The 21721-nt window shown below is 42.3% G+C and overlaps 1 protein-coding gene and 1 long non-coding RNA gene across 3 annotated transcripts in view; both read left to right on the top strand.

Annotated features, from left to right (window-relative positions):
* The window catches only part of LOC308589400 (uncharacterized protein), a 256421-nt gene that overhangs the window by 195084 nt on the left and 39616 nt on the right, over nt 1–21721 (top strand). Inside the window, exon 8 of one of the 2 annotated variants that reach the window (XM_081198612.1) lies at nt 14987–15130. The exons of the other annotated variant lie outside the window; for it this stretch is intronic. The gene's annotated coding sequence lies outside the window, so the exon portion shown is untranslated. Of the gene's footprint in view, nt 1–14986; nt 15131–21721 lie in introns of those variants that run through there. 2 annotated transcript variants of the gene reach the window in all.
* LOC308589549 lies at nt 5662–13930 on the top strand. The gene is made up of 3 exons (XR_014009377.1): nt 5662–5912; nt 7513–7624; nt 13202–13930. It is a non-coding gene; the product is annotated as an uncharacterized lncRNA (long non-coding RNA).

The following is a 21721-nucleotide window of genomic DNA, read 5'->3' as shown; positions in this document are numbered from 1 at the left end:
CTCATTCACAGGTACTTTTGCAATGGTATCCTATAAAGCCTCTTTCTCTGACCAAGTGGCCTCTATACATCCAGTTGGGGAAAGCTACTATATACTAATAGCAAACGCATTTCACCGCAGATCCTGGTAACAGCACCATCTACAGTTGGTAGAGCATGAGACTCCTTAATCTCAGGGTTGTGGGTTTGAGACACATTTTGGGCAAAAGATTCCTGCATTGCAGGGGGTTGGACTAGGAGAGCCTTGTGACCCTGTTATGTACTGAGTTGAATAGGATCCAAACTGCAGCAGTCTGATTGGTCCTAGAACAATAGGATCCAAAATGCAGCAGTCTGATTGGTCCTAGAACAATAGGATTCAGAATGCAGCAGTCTGATTGGTCCTAGAACAATGCAGCAGTATGATTGGTTGGCAGGAACCACCCAATCCTGCTCCAGATAGAAGTGAATCCACAACCTGATTGGCTTACAGTAGAATTCCGGAATTAGCCAATCATGTGCAGCCCATTGCGTAAATAATGTATATAAAGCAGATACTGTGAGGGGACTTCCATTCATTCCTCCTCACCACTATGAGCTGAATAAAGAGCATGAAATCACTTTGCGACTCTGAGTATATTTCAGACCCCTTCCACCTCTACCATTTTACAATTCTATGAGTCTATGAAAAGTGAGGTGATCAGCAGACGGACTTGGAGAAAAGCCTCTGAGCCTGAAGAAGTACAAAACAAGGGAGAAATCACAGCAGGAATTGGAACACGGAGCAGTCCATGCTGCACGATTTGTTGAGGGTCCCACTTGGTTTCTTCATTTATAAAATGTCTGCATCACCTTTTCCCAGAGGTGCCTAAGCTGACATATGACATTTTTAAAATATGGCTGGGCTGGGTGAATATTCCCCAAGCCACAGCACGCTCTGGAGCATGTATGAGTCAGACTTTACCACACAAATAAAACGGATGAAATCGATCGGAACCTTTCATTTTCTCTGACAAATAGTTTGTATTTGTAGCTGCAGTTTTGGAAAAGAGCAAGGGATTCCAACAGGCATTTAGTGTTTTTGTTGTTTTTATTGGCATTGAATAATTCATACTTCAATTTACTAATTCACTAGGGATGAAATGAAATGTGTGTTTCGAATATGCCAGTTCTCTGTCTTCACTTTCTCCGACACAAACTTGGATTTGAATGGATGTCATTGAAATTCAAAGGTTGCTGAGAGCAAGGTTTCCCTCGAAAGGAAATCACCTGTTGTTGTAATCCACTTGGCCCTGATCCCATGTAGCCTGCATTTATTTCATTGCAACTCAGAGGTCACTCAAAGGAGATCAGATGGAAAAGAGGATTGGGCCCCTTCACCTTTAGCAGTTGTGTAGAAGAGGGAATTTCAGAAAGTGTAGTAGGTCATGTAAGATAAAACAGCTGAAGTTCCCTCTTGTAAACAACCGTCAAAGTTGAAAAAGCCCTGTTCTTTATTTATCTGACTTGTCTTGTCCATTCTCTGCACTAAAAAGAGATCAGAGACAAAATGCCACACAGATGGAACCCACTGAGAGGTACCTGCCAGGTAAGAAATATTTGGTGCCTGTGTTCTCTTAAAAGGATTCCATTCAGGCAAAAACTGGAGCCTGAATCCAGTAATAGCCAAATTAAATGTTTAGAACAATTAGCTATTAGCACAATTACTAATTGTACGACTTACCACACAGCCCAATCTCAATGGTGCAGGGGCTGCTCAAGATCAGGACCTTGATGGGAAAAAGAGGAGGCAATGAACCTTTACTCCCATCCCAAAAAGGTCCAGATTGGGACCTTTGCGCCTGCTACTATTAGCTGAGAGAAAGTGACTGTCTTTAACAATATTTCCATGGATATGTTTACTGCCCTGTCCTCATTTGCAAGGAATAGTGGGGTATAAATCCATTTATTAACAAATAATTTATTTCTTCATTTACACTGGAAGGAAAGCTCTCATTTGTAGCAATGGACAATTTAGTTGCAGTACAAATAGCAGGCATGAAGACCTGGTACAAATTGGGACCACAGTGGGGAGCAAAATGTTAAAGTCCCCAACCATCAATGTCATTAGTAATTGTTGTAGTTACAGGTAGGTAGCCGTGTTGGTCTGCCATAGCTGAAACAAAATTTTTAAAAAATCCTTCCAGTAGCACCTTTGAGACCAACTAAGTTTGTTATTGGTATGAGCTTTTGTGTGCATGCACACTTAGTGTATCTGAAGAAGTGTGCATGCACACGAAAGCTCATACCAATAACAAACTTAGTTGGTCTCTAAGGTGCTACTGGAAGATATTTTATTCCTAATTGTGTGCATGTTGTCATGTTTCGTTTGTCCCTAAATTAGCCTCCCAAAACATCCCGTTTGCCAACCAACTCAGAGAAGAGGTAACTGAATCTTGCTACCAGTTGATTGATTGATTCATGCATGGTAATTCTGTTCCCAGGATAGATTCCTCTCTCTTTTGAATTCCCCTTGCATGACATGTTTTTCTTGCTCCTCTCCCTGACCTATGCTTGTGTATAGTATTCATCACCATCACCTTCATGTATCAGATTATGTTGGCTCCCTTGCCAGAATACATGTGCTCATCATTAATTTGCCAGAGGGCCCTGCTGCTTTTCGCTCACAAAGATGAGCACAACTACCCGTTCAAAATTTGAATCAAACTCCATAGGATGGTCCTGTTCAATTGGTCACTGCTCATCTCAAACCCCATTATACCCAGACATCAGCAGCATAAGGTCAAGTGCTCAATGAGCAGTTGAAACTTCATTCTCTGCTCCTTCTATGCATCATTTGCAAATCCTTCCATTTCTACTAATTTGAGTGCAAGGTCACCACTCGCCAATGCCATTTCCCCCCTTCTGCTTCTCCCTTCCTATAATTGGGAAATTACACAACTCCGTTCTTTTCACTCATCTAGCGAAAGCTGGCACAAATTAGTTACTAAAGGAAGATAAAACTGGGTCCCTACAAACCTTTTTATTTATACCAGTAAGACAGGATACTGCTAGTATGGTGTAGTAGTTTAGCTTCCTGCAGCCTGGTGTCTTCTTGCCTTCAGTCTTGCAAAGTGTCTCTACATCACCCAAAGTGTCACCTCCTTAACAGCTTGCTGACACCAATATTTTAGGTTTCATTCAACAAAAATAATCCTGTATCACTAACCCTGAACGTTCAAAATCATGCTGTAGTCATTTGCAGTTTCTGGGGCTGTTTTTTGAAAAGTATTTCTCCATAACTACAAGGTCTGCAAACTCATACTCTCCGACATTTCTCCGATGTGAATAGGAACGTCTCATTCCACAATGATAATTTTACTACTTATACCCCACACATCTTTCTGGGTTGCCCAGGCCACTCTGGGCAGCTTCCAACAAACATGAAAACATAATAAAACATTAAAAAACCCTTCCCTATACAGGACTGCCTTCCGAAGGCTCAGGGGCCGGATAACTCCAAACCCTCCAGCATTTCTCCAATGAAAATAGGGACAGCCTAAGGAAAAGTGGGACATTCTCGGATCAAATCAGAAACTGGGACGGTTTCTCTAAATCAGGGACATCCCGGGAAAATAGGAACACTTGGAGGGTCTGCAAACTTGCCACAGTGTTTTCTACAGCATGTGACCAACATTTCCATATTAAAAAACAGACAGAAAAAGCTATGGAGAAGGCAGTAAGGTTGAAAGGAAGGGGGGGATGGGGAAGAAAGCTGACACAGGAAAAGAAGGAGATAAGGAAAAATAAGTTCTGCAGCACAGGTTGCTTTACCAGCCAAAAAAATAGGCAACTGTCTTAAAAGGGTGCAAAAGACATTTTTTAAAAGATGCTACTTAATGAAACAAACCAGGAGACAGCTGAGTTCCATGCAAAAGCCTTGCATGATTGAAAATAAACACAACAACAAATTACCAAGTCAGTTATGGGCACGCTGCATAAGTTTGCAAACTCCACACTCTTCATGAAAGCCTGTGGGTTTGCGAAAGCTATCTTGGTTTCCGCTGCAAGGCAACTGCTTAAAGCTTAATGACACAATAACCATCTCAACAGATAGACCAAGCCTTGATTAACCAAAGCTGACAGGGATACTTTCCTTTTTATTAAAATGAACGCGCCTTTCATTATATTCGCATTAACACTCTCCCCCATGCCAACGTGACTGCATGACTTGCTGGTTTCAAAGCGTTTGGTATCAAGGTTCTAGCTTCTGATCCTAATAAGGAAATTCAGAGGTCCTACCAAGGTCATGTTATATATATATGGCAAATGTTTGACTATCGTCACATAGCATTCATCATGAGAAATCTAACAGATCAGTTGTCAAGGATTTTATTTAGTTTTTCAAAAATTAATTTGATGTTGCTAACGAAGCCAGAGCTGCTTCTTACTTGTATATTATTTACATTGCATGTGTTGCTTAAGTCAGGGAATCCAGGGAGTGAACTGCTGGGATTTTGCATCCAGTGTGCATTCCAAATGCCCATACGCATACCTGCAAACTTTTCACTGCATCCACCTGATGTCATTGGCATCAAAATGCCAGCCTATGTCCCCACCCCCTTAATCCAGATTTCCACAGGAACTCTTTCCACCTAGAAGTCAGTTTAAAACAATAGCACTGTTGCTGACAACCTGCTTGCAATATCTGACTGACAAGTTTGCACTATGAAGCCTCTGTCTGGAAACACCCTGAGGTGGAAACACCTCTGTTTTCGGAGGAACAATCTACAAGACTTAGACATGGATGTTAAAGGTGTCTCCAAATTCTCCACTCTATTTTTGAACAGAGAAATTGGGGGAATCATTTCTCCAGATTTCTTCAAGAGGAGAATAAATTGCCCAGCTAATGCTCAGAGGTGGGACTCACCATCAGCATTGACAGTGGTTTTTTTCCTCCACCCACCCCTCCAGCCTAGTCCTTTTAAATGGGTGTCACCCCTCTACAAGGCTCAGTCCTAGCCTTGTAGCATTGTTCTCTGGTGAGGCAGATGGGAGGAATAGTGGCACATACACACATACAATGGTGGAGAACATTTGGCGAAAATTCAGCAGAGTGGCCTACGCCTTTCAGGAGATGGGAACTGAAACAGCTAGGGATTGATTGAATCTCATTCCATCAACTCTGCTGAAAGGCCAGCTCTGTGGGAGACCTCCTTCCCCTGAACTGTGCCCAGCTGGTCATTGCAATAACTACCATTTAACTTTAAGAATTGGCGTCTGACTTTGCTTTTTTCTTCTCCCCATCCCTTTTTCCTTTTGTGTACTGTATTTTAGATGGTAAGCCTTCAGGCAGGGAGTGTGTTGTTCCAAATGATTGTATATAAGCTGCTCTGGGAGCTTTCTTTTTAGGCTGAGGAGCAGGTTTAAAATGTTTTTTAAAAAGAGAAACCAAATCTCAGGGAAAATTGTATTCTGATATGAACATATGAAGAGCCCAGCTGGACCAGACCAAAGGCCCATTTAATCCATCTTCCTGTTCTCATCTCAACCAGATGCCTGTGGGAAGCCCAGAAGACTGACCTGAACACAACACCAACCTCCCCACTTGTGATTTCCAGCAACAGGAAATCAAAAGCATTCTGCCTCCAACATTGGAATTAGAACATAGCCATTGTCAGAGAGCAGGCTGATCAGGAGCTATCCTGTTCAGGAATGATGGGGGCCTCCCCCTCCCCCTGCTCCTGACCAGGATCCTGAAGCTGCCCAGGAGCAGTGGAGCAGTATAGATTTGGAGCAGTGGTTTGCAGAGGGACATAGTTCGGAAGACAACAGCTGGGCAGAACTGAGTGGGGAACAGTAGGAGAAGATGAACACGGAGAGAGAGAATTAACAGACTCCCTTTCATTGGAAAGTGTCCAAACAATCAGTCCAAGGTCAAGGAGAGCAGATAAGGTAGCTACACAGAAGGCCAAATGGTTGCGAGATCAGGTTGCCAGACGAGGAAGTGATAGGGACGGCTTCGGGGGGAAGTGGGTGGAAACCTTAATTGGGAGCACCTTTCCCCCGAGAATGGAGTCTTTGTTCTTTTGCTGTGAACATTAAACATCTCTTTAACTGGTAAGAGACTATTTTCGCTTTGTTCTGCTTATCCATGGCCAAGGAAGGGAGGAAGCCATTTTCCCGAAGCCTGACAGCCATGGATCCTCCATGCATTTGTCTAATCCTGTTTTAAAGTCATCCAAGTTAGTAGTGATTACTACTACTTGTGGAAGTTAATTCCATAGTTCAGCTATATGCTGTATGATAAGCTTTGGCTCAGCTCTAACCAGAGGCATTTCTGTTGCAGCCTCATTGAAATGAATAGAATCTATGCATATTGTCAGGGAACTGACATCGGAGCGAGAGGCGAAGGGGAGGCTCCCAGATGATGCTGGCGAAGGACCCAGCAGCAGGGGGAGAAACAGCTCAGTAGAGGGGGAAGCCAATCAGCGCAACACCGGGGATAAAGGGAGGCAGACGGGGGAAGTGGAGAGAGGGCTCCAGGACTCTTCACTGGACATCAGTGAGGAGAGCCCAGGTCCTCCGCTACCCACGCCTTCCCTGCGCAGAAGACTCCCGCGCAGTGAGAGGAGGAGGAGACTGGGTGTCAAACAACTTTTATGTTGGAAGAGGTTCAAGAAACACCCACTGACGGATTCTGCCAGTGACTGAGGCAGCCACGATGAGAAGCGGCTGTGCAGTCAGAAAGTTTTAACAAGGCAAATTAACCGAGAAAGGCACCAGTTTACGCACGAGTAACCCATACCCATTACACATATGTTATCATGTTCTTGCACAGGTTTATTTCAATGGAGCTTGGGCAGGAGAACATATCAGTGGACTCCATGCTAATGGTTCAGATTCATGTCTCCCAGTCTACAGTCTACAGTCCTGAATGGTGGCCCAAACCCACAATGTCACCTTGCCTTAGAAGAGGCACCTGTCAGCTGTTTCTTTTCCCCAATCTAACCAATGGACTTTCCATACCATTTTAACTTCAAACTCCCACAGGCTCTGTTCTAATACCAACAAACTCGAAAATCCAAGGTTTCTGGTTCATATCAGGAGGAGACTCCGAAGATTCTTTGTTGGAAATGAGGGGGCAGGGTGGGAGGACAACAATGGAATCCAATTAGGTGACTGTTTTTGAAATAGATTTTAATCATTGCCAAGCAGCAATGAGGCAAAACGCAATCAAAGTCGCATCTGGAAATTAGATTGTGGTCAGGTTATTCTTAGCGGAATGTTTGAAAAGCAATTATCGGTGCTTAAAGCAGAAATAGATGAACTGGTGCAAAGCTTGAATGACCAACTGGCACAGAACCAGACATTATTGTTTTGCGATATAGATATATATAAACCCTCTGCTCTCTGCGGGAAAATATAGTTGCCACAACACCAAGGAACATATAGTTCAAGTTAGGTTATGAGAAAGAGGCTTCTCTATCTCTGTGGCCCTTGACAATAATCTCAGTTGATACTGTGCCATGTTATTTTGCCTGTGTGTGACTAGGAATGAGCTAATCAGCTACCTCAGATGATAACGGAAACGCTATAGAGTCATACAACAGGCAACAAGGTTCAAATAGCTCCTTGAAGAATTAGTCATTTTAATAACTTTTTAGGTGATTTGGTATGATAGATGCTTGAGAAATCTGTGCAGCAACCCATTCCATAGTAAACTTGCCCAATCTGCAGCTCCTGGAATAAAGTGTAGATCAGAATATGGTACCTTCCAGAAACTGTACTCCTGTTAGGCATGTTACTTTAAACCTCGCTAATTCACGCTTCCTGAAACAGTTTGTGAACCCAAATCCAGGTATGCTTTGAAATGCACACAATTCTGCAAATTTTGTGCTGTACTTTCCCGACCAAAATAAGTGTGTAGAAATGCAGATCTTATAGGAAAGCATGCATGAAGATGCATGTATACCAGGAGACATGTGAGCAGCTGGCAGAATTGCGACAGAAATGTACCTCGAGGGAGAAGTGCACACGACAATGCTGATGAATTTTCATGAGTACATTAAAAGAAGAGGAACACAGATATGTAAATGTGGCAAACTGGACTTGAGATTGGGAAAAAAGTAAAGTTCTGAGATTGACACATCCATCCACCCTTTGAATTCGTCCATCCTTAACTCTTGTCAAAATGGAGGGAGGTACCGTATTTTTTGCACCATAACACTCACTTGTTTCCTCCTAAAAAGTAAGGGGAAATGTCTGTGCGCGTGTTATGGAGGGAATGCCTACGGGTGGCATGCCTACGGATTTTCCTCCTCTAAAAACTACGTGTGTGTTATGGTCAGGTGCGTGTTATAGAGCGAAAAATACGGTAGTCTGAAGGCTGCCTTCATTCTTCCCCTTTAAAAACCATTTCTTCTTCTTCTTCTTCTTCTTCTTCTTCTTCTTCTTCTTCTTCTTCTTCTTCTTTTGTTACTGTTGTTGTTGTTGTTGTTGTTGTTGTTGTTGTTATCGTTATCATTATCATCATTATTATTAATTCTAGGCATAGAGTGTAAGCTGAAAGTGTGTCCGAATGTCCCTGGAAGTAGTGGCACATGAAGACATGCTGTTCCTGCCACGTGCATTGTACAAGAAAACTATGGTTGTCCCCATATATTGATGGAGGCAGCTGTGCTTTCCCCATACAATGACCCCAGTAGCCTTCAAGTGACAACATATGAGGAAAATGTGGCTACTCTCTTTGGTATATGACAGCAGCCATCTTTCTTTGCCATGCAATGGCTGTGGAAAGGACAGCACATCGTAACACACTACCACTTCTAGATACATTTTAGGACACGCTTCAAATCCCTGCAGCAGACACTTTCCTTCACAGCCACTCCAAGTGGCTGGAAATTCTTAGAGACCGAGCGAGAGAGGAAAATTGTAAGTACTATTTGAAAACGACTTCATATAAGTAGAAAATGAGACGGAACAGACTTTCAGACGGACGAATTGTGAGGGTGGCAGTGGGATGTTTTGCTTTAGCTGCAGAAACCTCTCCGGCCACCCCAATACCTATATCTGTTGACAGAGCAATGTGTGCAAGCAAGGTTGGAGGAGCCATCAAATACAAAGACCTGCTAGTCATATGCTTGTCCAACAACAAATGGCAGGGAGGGCGACTCCAGGGCTGGCACCTTCCTTCTGCCTATTGTGGGAGTGTGTTGGGAGAATGGAAAGACATTGCATATGGTAGCCCCAAAGTCTCTCCTGATACGCATATGGCACAGCTCCTTTTTATTTTTTTATTTTGCTGCGACTGCTGTCAGAGCAATGGTGGCAAAGGCACAACAAGGATGATTGTAAAAGCTAAATGCCTTGAACCTATAAACTAGTTATGTTTCAGCTGTAGTCATCCAACAGGAGGAGTTTGAGTTTGGTGCCTTGTCCATTTTTAAAGAAGAGCTACAAAGAAGATCGATATCCCACTTGCAGCTAGAGAGCAGCTACAGACTTGTTTGAAGTGGCTATGGGCTCTAAGTAAGATTTAGGAGATACTGTATGCACTCTGAGTACATATTTCAGAAGTGTCCAAGAACTGTTCTGGAAAGCCAATTACGTTACAAAGCAGCAAGGCTTCCAGACAGGTTTACTACCTCTGCCCCTATTAATTGCTTACCTTTGATAAAAGTGCACAGAAGATACTTTTTGCTACGTCAGTTCCATGACACACAACAGACCTTGTTTGGCACCCAAACAAAAATACATGATGGAGCCCGTACATCTAAATTTTAATTTTAGCTCCACATTACCTGATGGAAACACTGATTGCAATGTTATCACTACAGAGTACAGAGGTGAGGAGACCATGGATTCAAAGGCTGGGTATAGTCTTTGGGACTTCCTTGCTGCTCACGAACCCCACAGCAATTAATCTTCTCCTCCCCATGCACTGCAACCCCACTGAAATTCACACACACACACACAATGATTAAGGTAGAAAGCATCCCTCTATGGGTGGCAAAGAAAGGCTAATTGCTGTGTGGGTAGAAGACCTTTGTGGAGATTCAAGAGGTAAGAAAGGGATATTGTTTCCATTAAAATCACACATAATCCAACATTCAAGCTTAAAAAAAGGTGAAATGTTTTCCCACACACACCTTATTGCTATGTGTATCTGAATGTGGCCCTGGTCTGGTGTGTTGCATGCATGTGAGTGTATGTGTTTGGTGGGGTGTGCGCTGTATGCCAGTTCTTAACAAGGCTGCTTTTATTTGGCTCTTCCAGCCAGTGGCATGTGACCCCGTAAGGCTGGCCATGTGGGAATGTGTCCTTCAGGGTGAAAGGGATTCTCCATCCCATATATCTTGCCAGGAGAGAGAGAGAAACATGCTTAAGTTACAAGACAAATGTAGCTGTGAAGAGAATGTGTCATCACGCAGCTCCAAGTTAGTATAATTTCTCCCTTGGGAGCTTTCATTACAAAGCAGAAAGAAACAATCCCAAGAATGATAGGTGCCTTCAGACTGGTGTTTACTTGATATATTTGAAGTTTATGTGGGGGAAATAATTCACTGAGAATCTATTTAGAATTTTTGCTCTGACTCGAGGGACTCCAAATTTATTTCACCGAGTATGAAAATGTAAACATCTATTTGATGATGGACAGCGCTAATCCATTTTAGGAGCTTTTAAACCATCTACAAGAATGTATACAAGGCTTCAAGATTTCAGTCTCAGTTTATCTGTCAGATAATGTTGGTACACTGTTGGCCAAGCATCTGGTAGCTGAGGCTCATATTTCTCTGAAAATAAAGTTTTGCGTCCACATGAAAATTGGAAGCATACTTTGATCATTCTCCCAAAATATTTATTTTTAGAGTATGTTAGCATAAGAAGCATCTCTCCTTGGGAGCACCCCATTCTGTGTTTCTGCATGAATCACACTTCTGGGTGTATAGGGAGAGGCGATCAGTGATTCATGCAGAGACATAGCTGGACGCCTCCTCTGTGAATAATTTTGTACCTCTCCATCAAGAGTGAGTAAATGAACCAGTCATACTGCCCAGGACAGAAATGGTGGCAAGCTTATCTCACTCACCCACGTAAGGTGAATTATAGGGAATAAGGAATGGATGCCATTAAAGGTACTCTCTCATCATTTCCTGCATTTCTCTCATGAATGCTAGCATGACTCTGGCACACAGTTTGGGAATTATTCTGTTAAAAGACTATGCATCAGACCATTGAACATTCATCTCATTCCACACAGACCATATCCTCATTATTTATTATTATTTTTTTGAAACTGAACTAGTCATAGTGGTTGTCAGCCAAAATATTTTGGGGACATTTTGTTGTATTTCATTGGGGAGGGAACCACACACATCTTGAGGAGTTTCCTCAGAAATTCAAGCCTAGGTTTACGACCGACAACCACAAGAAGCATTTATGCCTTTCTTTAAAAAAGCATTTATGAGTTCTTCCATTAATGAACACCTCTCCAGTTCTATTTTGGGAGCTTGACAAGAGTGTGACCAGGATTGTGACTTCTTCTTCTCCTTCTCCTTCTCCTTCTCCTTCTCCTTCTCCTTCTCCTTCTCCTTCTCCTTCTCCTTCTCCTTCTTCTTCTGTATGGGGGAAGGAACACCATGCTACCTTATAGCATTGCTTTAGGAGTTACTGAGATAACATGCATAAGCAATGCAAAACATTATAGCATGATGGACAGGAACTGGAGAAAGACATGGAATCATAGAGCTAGAGAGGGCCTCAAAGTTCATCTAGCCCAATGCAGGAAATTGACCACTGAAGCAACCCTGATAACTGGTCATTCAGCCTTTACTTAAAAACGTCTCATGATGGAGAGTCCACCAGCTTCAGAGACAATCTATTCCACTGTTGAACAGCTTGCACCATCATGTAGTTCTCCTGAATGTTTGATCTAAAGCCCTTTTATTCTAATTTGAATGCATTGGTTCAATACTTGGGGGTATGGGGTGTTAGGGGAGGGGCAACATGCTGTGCTCTGGGGTAGTTTGTCCACCTTTGGTCCCCACCTTGCACCTAGCTCTCACTTGTGGCTCCTAGAAGCTGTTAGCATGTGACAGTGGCCACACCCCAGGAAACAGCTTTAACTGGCTGGCTAAAAGTGAGGGTAGCAAATGGGTGTCAAACCTCACTTAGGGACTGTGAAAACAAGCTCTGGTGGAAATGCATTAGTTCTGGCCCAGGTCTTGATTCCATCAAGGTAATATGGGTCCTGCTTCTGTCTTCTAATGTATTAGCTATCCCACCTGTTTTTGCATCATCTGCAAATTTTATGAGCATCCACTTTTTCATCCAAGTCATTTATAATGATGTTGGTGGTGCCTTCATTACTTATATTTAGGTGCCAGGCAAAAGTATTCCTCTTCTCCCAAGCCTTTAGCTAGGAGAAGAGGAATGCTTTTGCCTAGCACCTAACTAGTATAGCTTTTGTTTGTTACTGTGTTGAGAATTTTTGTGTTTTTTAAATTGTAAGCCACCCTGTGATCTTCAGAGGAAGGGTAGTATGAAAATTAATAATAAAAATGCTAGAACATTAGCAGTGGCCAAGTCTTTGTTGGTGGTTGCAAGAACCAATGATCCCTATATTCTGAACGAAATGCTTGTTTAACCTGGAGGTAGGCTGTCTGAATTGTGTATTGCTTTGTAACGATTTGTTGGGTCTCTGGACTGTAATAAAGGTTGTTGTTGTTGTTGATGATGATGCTGATGCTAATAATAATAATAATAATAATAGTAATAATGCAGTCAACCACTAAATAAACCAGCAGACACTGAGCCAGTTGCTCACAGAATTGTTGGAAGCCACAATAGAAAAACAGCAGGATACAAATGTGATTTATTGATAGGCATGTATGTATGTATTTACATAAGATAGTAGATGCTAATTTTTAGCTCTCTCTCTCTCTCTCTCTTTGTGTTTGTGTACACTCCCCAGAGTGACAACAAGTGGAAGTGATGGGGTGTGCCTCTGCTGCCCATTGTCTACTGGCTTGAATGTTGCAGAGGAATGTAATTTATTGAGCTCTGCAATGCTGCAAGCCGTCTCAAGAGAGAGATTTTATATTTAAAAATGAAGGCTGTAAAGCAAGGGGAGCAGATGTTCATCTCGCTTTGCTCGTGGGAATTCTGATTGCTGCATTGGCTTGCGTTCTCTGATGAGTGGGAGCGTTAACTGCTGGGCTTTTCTTTTATTGCTGTTGCAGAATTTCCACCTCCAGCACTTTCAGATCTCAGGTGCTTACTGCATAGAGAATTCTTCTATACCGCTGGGAAACAAGTTCTGACTCAGAGAGGGCACCACTGCAGTCAGGGAGCCAGAACAAATGAGTGCTACTTTTCTGCAGAATTAGCTAAAGGCTACATTTGATATGTACAAGCAGGTAACTTTAGGAGGTTTCTTTTTAAAAAAGATACGTCCCGCGGGGATTCCCTCCACCCATCCATTCCATCACGTTTTCAACATCAGTCAGCCAGGGCAAGCTTGCTTTATAGACTCCATGCACCTTGCTCACATTTTGAGCATCAGTCAGAAGACAAGAAGAAACCCCCCACCAATCATCGGCTGCAACGAACAGCAAATCTGCAGGGCAATTTGTACAGCCAGCCTTGAATTGATTCTTCCAGTTAAAATCGTTACCAGCTAATGCCTCAGATAGTTTAAGGGGCTGCATTGTGTTAACAAAGTTCATATAATACCCTTCCTTCCTTCCTCCCTCCTTCCCTCCCCCCTTCCTTCCTTCCCACAGGAACACTTCCTTTTTTATAATATTTTTTATTAATTTTAACATATAAATTATAAAATGTACCACAAAACTTATCACTTATACAATCTTTTTAGACTTCCATCAGCACCTCTGATGATCCACCATTTTAACCACTTCTTATGCATTTCTTAACTTTATATTACCTTTACATCTCTTAACAAAGCATCCTCCCCCTTGTCCATTTTTATAATACTTCTAATAATACTCCTCACAAAACTTCTTGCAACCCACAAACGTTTTATATTCCTTTCTATTTATGTCACTCCCCACAATGCCCAATAAAAATGCTTCTGGTTTCTTTATAAATGTATAGTTCAACATTTTTTTCAACTCATTATATATCATCTCCCAGAAGCATTTCACCCCCACAGGAACACTTCCAACCTCCCTTGGGAATGTGCAGGAAGGTAGAATGTGCACAAACTGAATAACATCAGGAGATGCTGCATGTGACGCAGGCATGTATAATCAGCAATGAGTATCTGCAAATGCAGATTATTCAGAGATGTTTCACACACGTGCACAGTTAATATGTGCAGGCTCTGTATTAATAGTCTCTAGGCAGTCTGCAAGCCCCACAGATAATGCATGCATTGGACAGCCAACCCTAACAGACATTGTACACCTGTGGTCTTTCTCCTAGACTGTAGACTGTCTACAGATGAAGGGCAGTTGATTGAATGAATGAATGAATGATGACTGACTGACTTCATTTAGAGACTATGCATGGGGTATGTGTTCACAATATATCAGTTTGAGTGTATTTGTGTGAATTTGCTGGATTATCACTAACAACAATGTTTACACCCGTGTTTAAACATGCATGATCTTCATTAGAAGCAAACTGTAATATAACATGATAACTTGCATGCATGAACAGGCCATCCCAGATATAACTGGGCAGGCAGAACTTTCATAGTGGAATTCATAGTGTATAAAGCCCTAAATGACATAGGATCCAAATTTCTGAAAGATGGCCTCCTTCCCTACTGATATTTCTGGGTGTTAAGGTCAACAAAGGTGGTTCCACCTCCATCAGATGTTTGAAGTGGTGCGTCAGGGGAGCACCATTCTCTGGCAGCCCCTGAGTTGCAGGGGATGGGACTAGATGATCCTCAGGGTTCCTTCCAACTCTGTGGTTCTAAGTTGTGTAAGTCCCTCCCCACAGAGGCACATTTGGCTTCTTCATTATACAGCTTTTTATTGTAAGTCAGTGTGGTGTAGTGGTTAAGAGTGGTAGACTTGTAATCTGGGGAACCGGGTTCGCGTCTCCGCTCCTCCACATGCAGCTGCTGGGTGACCTTGGGCCAGTCACACTTCTCTGAAGTCTCTCAGCCCCACTCACCTCACAGAGTGTTTGTTGTGGGGGAGGAAGGGAAAGGAGAATGTTAGCTGCTTTGAGACTCCGTAGGGTAGTGATAAAGCGGGATATCAAATCCAAACACTTCTTCTTCTTCTTGTAAGTTATTAAACTGTTTTTAAGTCTGAATTTCAAATTGCTGTAACTTGCCCTGGGACCTGCTGGTGAAGGACAGGTAGTAGTAGTAGTAGTAGTAATAATAGTAATATATCACTACATCACCTCAACTATTCTGCTTTTTAGTGGAGTTGGTTCACACCTTAAGCCACCAGTCATCTTGAGCCACTGGGCTCAAGAAATAAAGTAAAGGTAAAGGGACCCCTGACCATTAGGTCCAGTCGTGGCCAACTCTGGGGCTGCAGCGCTCATCTCGCTTTATTGGCCGAGGGAGCCGGCGTACGGCTTCCGGGTCATGTGGCCAGCATGACTAAGCCGCTTCTGGCGAACCAGAGCAGCGCACGGAAACGCCGTTTACCTTCCCGCCAGAGTGGTACCTATTTATCTACTTGCACTTTGACATGCTTTCGAACTGCTAGGTTGGCAGGAGCTGGGACTGAGCAACGGAAGCTCACCCCATCGCGGGGATTCGAACCGCTGACCTTCTGATCGGCAAGTCCTAGGGTCTGTGATTTAACCCACAGCGCCACCTGCGTCCCTGGCTCAAGAAATAGACCTGATAAATGCAATATCATGGAGAAACTGTGTAAGTCAGGACTCAGTCGCAAGCCTCCCTCTGTGTCGGAATATTTCAGTCAGGATAACTTGGTTCTCTAGATTATGCACTGTTGCGTTTTTAACTACTGACTATTGCTCTATTAACTTTTCCTGAAGAATTATCCACAGCATGTTTATCCACCACGGAGTGATTTCTGCCACAATTCCCACAAGGGATTCCTGAGGCCTTGTGCCAGGGAGGGAACGGTGTGCCAGTGATCACAGAGCCCTGTGGAGATTCTGAAGCCAGCTCGTTGCTATGCAATTCCTTCAGCAGAACTATTCCCACAACATGTTTTTATAAGAATCCACCATGGGAACTGTGCCTGGAATTTCATGGGTGGGTGCTTACATAATACCCTTCCGTTGCTATTTCCATGGAGGGCTGGGACCTCAACTATCCTAGAGATAGTCCTCAGAAACAAATTCATTTCACATCTCAGCTACGTCATGAGCTGTTGAGATTAACTCTCGAAAGTGCCTGTCTCTCAAACCCAGCCTGTCATCTGTCATATGGCAATAATAATTACCTCAGGGGTAGACAACATAGTGCGCAACGTATGTTGTGGGACCACACTTCCCACTAACTATTAGGCATCCTGGCTGGGGACTTGTAGTCAGACAACTGTTCACAGGTGCTGAATTGCAGGACAGGATAAGATAGGCATGAACTGGCTGCTCAACGTCTCTGGAATTACGTATACAGTGGCACCTTGGTTCTCAAACTTAATCCATTCAGGAAGTCCATTCCAAAACCAAAGCATTCCAAAACCAAGGCACACTTTTCCATAGAAAATAATGCAAAACGGATTAAGCCATTCCAGACATTTAAAAACAACCCCTAAAATAGCAATTTAACATGAATTTTGCTATCTAACGAGACCATTGATCCATAAAATGAAAGCAATACTCAATGTACTGTACTATAAATAAGGCAGTATTGTGTGATGATAAAAATTAAAATTACAATTTTGTCTTACCTGCACTGATGATAGTCATTGTTTGGATGGGGGCTTTTATCTATTTCTGCAGTCAATCAATCAATCAATCAATCAATCAGTAGCTGAGCTGGGTTCCACACAGTCACAAAAACAAATGAACCGAAAAAGCCTCAAAAACAAATATGCAAAATAAATAACAAAAACAAAAGCGCCAAATTTAATCCATTCCGGAAGTCCGTTTGACTTCGGAGATGTTCAAAAATAAAGGTGCAGCTTCTGATTGGTGCAGGCATCCCAGAAACAATAGCCAACAGCTGCATTGGACGTTTGGCTTCTGAAAAACATTCGAAAACCGGAATACTTACTTCTGGGTTTTTGGCGTTTGGGAACCAAAGTGTTTGAGAACCAAGGTACCACTGTACTCTATTGCTGCAGATATTTCCTTGGATGTTTGTCATTATTTAATTTGTTGCAATTGACAGGGGTAATTTTGTTTTACTGTTTGCTGATTTTTAAGCATGTTTTCTTGTTAACACTATATGTGGAATGGATTCTCAGATTTTGTTAATTGTTTTGTGTTGTCATAAAATGACAATGTGCTTTAGATTGTCTATTTTGTCCTTTCTCTGAGTTGCAACCCTTCCTTAATAGAGGAATGTAGAAAGGATGAATGCAAATTAATAATGAAATGACCATTTGATGCAATAAATAATTCTGCTGAATTACATGAGTGACAGGATAAAGACACAACACAGAGAGACATGGCCCTGCTCCAAGCATGCTTCCTAGAAAGTTGCGGAGCAATTCTATGTGCTAGAAGCTGACATAGAGCTAGCTACTCTAAGTCAAGTCAGTGTAAAGTTACATGAGACCCAAATGCCTTTCAGAAGCAAGGTTGCTGCTCTGCCTAAGCCTGGGAGGGGAAACAAGCTCTTAAAATAGTGTTGTGCTGGGTTGCCAATTTGGCTCAGCTAGCTGATCCCCAAATGAGCAGGAATTATTAAGTTATGCTGGCACAATGTCAGCTGAGCTGAGGTTGGGGACTTTAAGCTGGCTGAGCCAGAGATACACGGCATATTAAACTGCTCATCCTGTTGGATCTGGGCATAGGATTCCCCCTAAGCGCCACTGAATTAAATTTACTGAAGCAAATTTTATTTTGATAAAATATTGTTCTCTGTGTTCCTGGTTTTTATTTGATGTTTTCATCTGTTTTTTTAAGTTTATTTTAAAAATGCTATAAGCTGCCTTTAAACTCATCTGCCGGAAAAGCAGCCTATTAATACTTTAAAAATAAGTGTACACAAGATTGCAAGCACAATGGGTCGCTTGCTTAGAATCATAGAATCATAGAGTTGGAAGAGACCACAAGGGCTATCGAGTCCAACCCCCTGCCAAGCTGGAAACACCATCAGAGCACTCCTGACATATGGTTGTCAAGCCTCTGCTTAAAGACCTCCAAAGGAGGAGACTCCACCACACTCCTTGGCAGCAAATTCCACTGTCGAACAGCTCTTACTGTCAGGAAGTTCTTCCTAATGTTTGGGTGGAATCTTCTTTCTTGTAGTTTGGATCCATTGCTCCGTGTCCGCTTCTCTGGAGCAGCAGAAAACAACCTTTCTCCCTCCTCTATATGACATCCTTTTATATATTTGAACTTGCTATCATATCACCCCTTAACCTCCTCTTCTCCAGGCTAAACATGCCCAGCTCCCTTAGCCGTTCCTCATAAGGCATCGTTTCCAGGCCTTTGACCATTTTGGTTGCCCTCCTCTGGACACGTTCCAGTTTGTCAGTGTCCTTCTTGAATTGTGGTGCCCAGAACTGGACACAGTACTCCAGGTGTGGTCTGACCAGAGCAGAATACAGTGGCACTATTACTTCCCTTGATCTAGATGCTATACTCCTATTGATGCAGCCCAGAATTGCATTGGCTTTTTTAGCTGCCGCGTCACACTGTTGGCTCATGTCAAGTTTGTGGTCAACCAAGACTCCTAGATCCTTTTCACATGTACTGCTCTCAAGCCAGGTGTCACCCATCTTGTATTTGTGCCTCTCATTTTTTTTGCCCAAGTGCAATACTTTACATTTCTCCCTGTTAAAGTTCATCTTGTTTGTTTTGGCCCAGTTCTCTAATCTGCTTGATACTGCTAGTGTGCTAATGAAAAAAGAAATGGAAAAACAAGAAGAAATCTGTGATAGAGAAATGGACTAGGAAAGTATGGTATATGATGTAAATGTGTAAAATTATAGCGATAAATAGTATGGACAGATAGGAAAAATGTAGCCACTGTATTTCTGTAAGCTATTTTATCACATATACTGGACAGTATTACTAAACCAAGGGAAATTTATTTATGTACATATTTACATTTCGATCCTGCCTATCTTCTCAGGAGAATGTACATATAGTTCTCAGGAAGTTACTCAACTAGACACTAATCAGATCCAGACCTCCTTAACATCAACAAGAGACCTTCAGACTTTATCATGGTACAAAAAGACTCAATTAGAAGTATTAGCAATGCTGTATTATTTATTTAGATTATTTCTATGACACCTTCCGGTCTGACAGCAGGCCACCAAGGTGATTGACGATTAGAGAAAATTAATCCATAAGAAACATATGCTTCTTTTTTAAAGGCAGTAGTAGCTTGTGAAAGCTTGCAGAATAGGGGACAATTATGGAAAATGTTCCAAACGTTCTCCAGGCATCGGATGCCGCTGCTGTTGTTGGTGTGACTCTACCAACTCAAATATAGTGACTGAAAATCAGCAATTATACCACCTGATGCACTGTTACAATTCAGTTATTTAAATTATCATAATAACATATACACAAATGAGATAAAATAACCATGAAGCCTTTTTCAATCAAGGTGTAGTTGGGCAGACAAATGTGATTATGAATGAAGTTGATATAAATTAACCTTTTGCCATGTAGAATATATAACTGGATTTCCATTTAAAACCACTTTATCGTCTGCTTGAACAAAAGCCATATCAATACCTTACAGATTCCACTCCAGATGAAATTATGCCATTACACCTGTCTTGTTGGCAGACAATGTATGGTTTTCAGAACAGCTGAGTTGCTATCAATATATATATATATATATATATATATATATATATATATATATATGCAAAACCAAGAGATTTAGACAGATAGACAGGCAAAGGGAAAAAGCTAAAGGCATAGGGATATTAAAGGCCAAAGCGATCAGGCTTGCAAAACTGAAAGGACAAGTGTAAAAGTACCCAAGAAAAAGGACTTGACCTTTTCTCTGTAACAGTGGGGGTAAAATAGATAAGGCTCACACAGGGGTTGATTGCAGAGCCCGGTGGCACTGAAAGTACCAGCAAAAGAAAAGAAAAGGAGAAGTATTTTGTTCTGCGTCACTGATTTGAACATCCCACTGGTGGCCTACATACAACAGAAACTTGTGGCAGCAAGTTAACTCCGAATAGTGGGGCCGGCTCAAGATTTACTGTGCGTCTGTGAATGACAGACCAGTTGCCTTCCGATGCCTTGCAGTGAGTGCCTTTCTGATAAGAAGCCCTTTCTTATTTTGTACGTTTTCTGTATTGCTATTCTGCCCTTCACCAAAAGGTTCACAGGCCCAATCTCAACATGTATTTTAAAAACATGCAATAGATAAAAAGGTAAAGGACCCCCAGATGGTTAAGTCCAGTCAAAGGCGACTATGGGGTTGCGGCGCTCATCTCGCTTTCAGGCCGAGGGAGCCGGCATTTGTCCACCGACGGCTTTCCGGGTCATGACTAAACCACTTCTGGCGCTATGGGACACTGTGATGGAAACCAGAGCGCACGGAAACACCGTTTACCTTCCCACCACAGCACTACCTATTTATCTACTAGCACTGGTGTGCTTTCGAACTGTTAGGTTGGCAGAAGCTGGCACACACAACAGGAGCTTACCCCGTCACGGGGATTCAAACTACTGACATTCTAATTGGCAAGCCCAAAAGGCTCAGTGGTTTAGACCACAGTGCCACCCACAATAGAATACGAGAGGATACCAAAACACCTTCTTGGAAGGAGGCGGTGCTGGCAAAGGTGAAACAGGTGGGATTTTAAAAAATCACTGCTGTACCACTCACTTCATAAAAAAGCACTGATAGATATCTACTGATCTCATCCAATAACACTTTACCTTGATTCAATGCTTCTTGAAGAAATTGTAGGTGAGGTCAGGTTGAATGAAGGTCTGTTTCAGCAGGTGCTAAGTGGGCATCTGCCAGGAAACCAAACCCAGCCGAAGGCCCATGAGCCTTGCAGATCCACCACCCTCGCTTTGTACCCAGAACACTCCGCCGAAAGGCAACAGGAGAGAGTTATTGGTTTGTGTATCCCACCTAACCTTTGTTACACATGAACAAAAGTTGAGGAAATATGTCACCAAAAATAAGGTAAAAGAGGGACATAGATTTGAATAAAACATGCACGTGCTAATGTATATTTAGAAATAATTACAATAATTTTAATAAAAATACAATACATCTTACCACAGTGGGGGAATACAGTGACCAGGTGAGCTATGAGCCTCCTTAGTCTGCTGTCCAGGTGCTAATTCTTCTTACCTTATAGTTATTTATCTTTAAACTGGTATTCAGCAAGACAACAAGTGGGCTGTCCTCTATAAAGTAGGACTCATGGTCATCCTAGGTTCAGAGGACACCCACTTAAGACATCCTCCAAATGCTGACCTCATCATGTTTTGCGTACCATCCCAGGATCCGCAAACTGGATTTCCAAAGTTAAGTCCAGAGAATCTGATTTCCCCACCCAGAATCTTTCTGTCATTATAAATATCTGTTCCCACTTCTAAATACATGTTATTAGAACCCCACAGTTCTGTCCCCTATTAAATGTTAATCGGGAATCAAGAATAGCTAGAAAGAAAGAGAGAGAGAGAGAGAG

The sequence above is a fragment of the Podarcis bocagei genome (assembly GCF_964188305.1).
Source record: "Podarcis bocagei genome assembly, chromosome: 6".
In the NCBI taxonomy this organism is placed as follows: domain Eukaryota; kingdom Metazoa; phylum Chordata; class Lepidosauria; order Squamata; family Lacertidae; genus Podarcis; species Podarcis bocagei.
The sequence above is the reverse complement of the archived record's forward strand: the minus strand, read 5'-3'. Positions and strand labels throughout refer to the sequence as shown.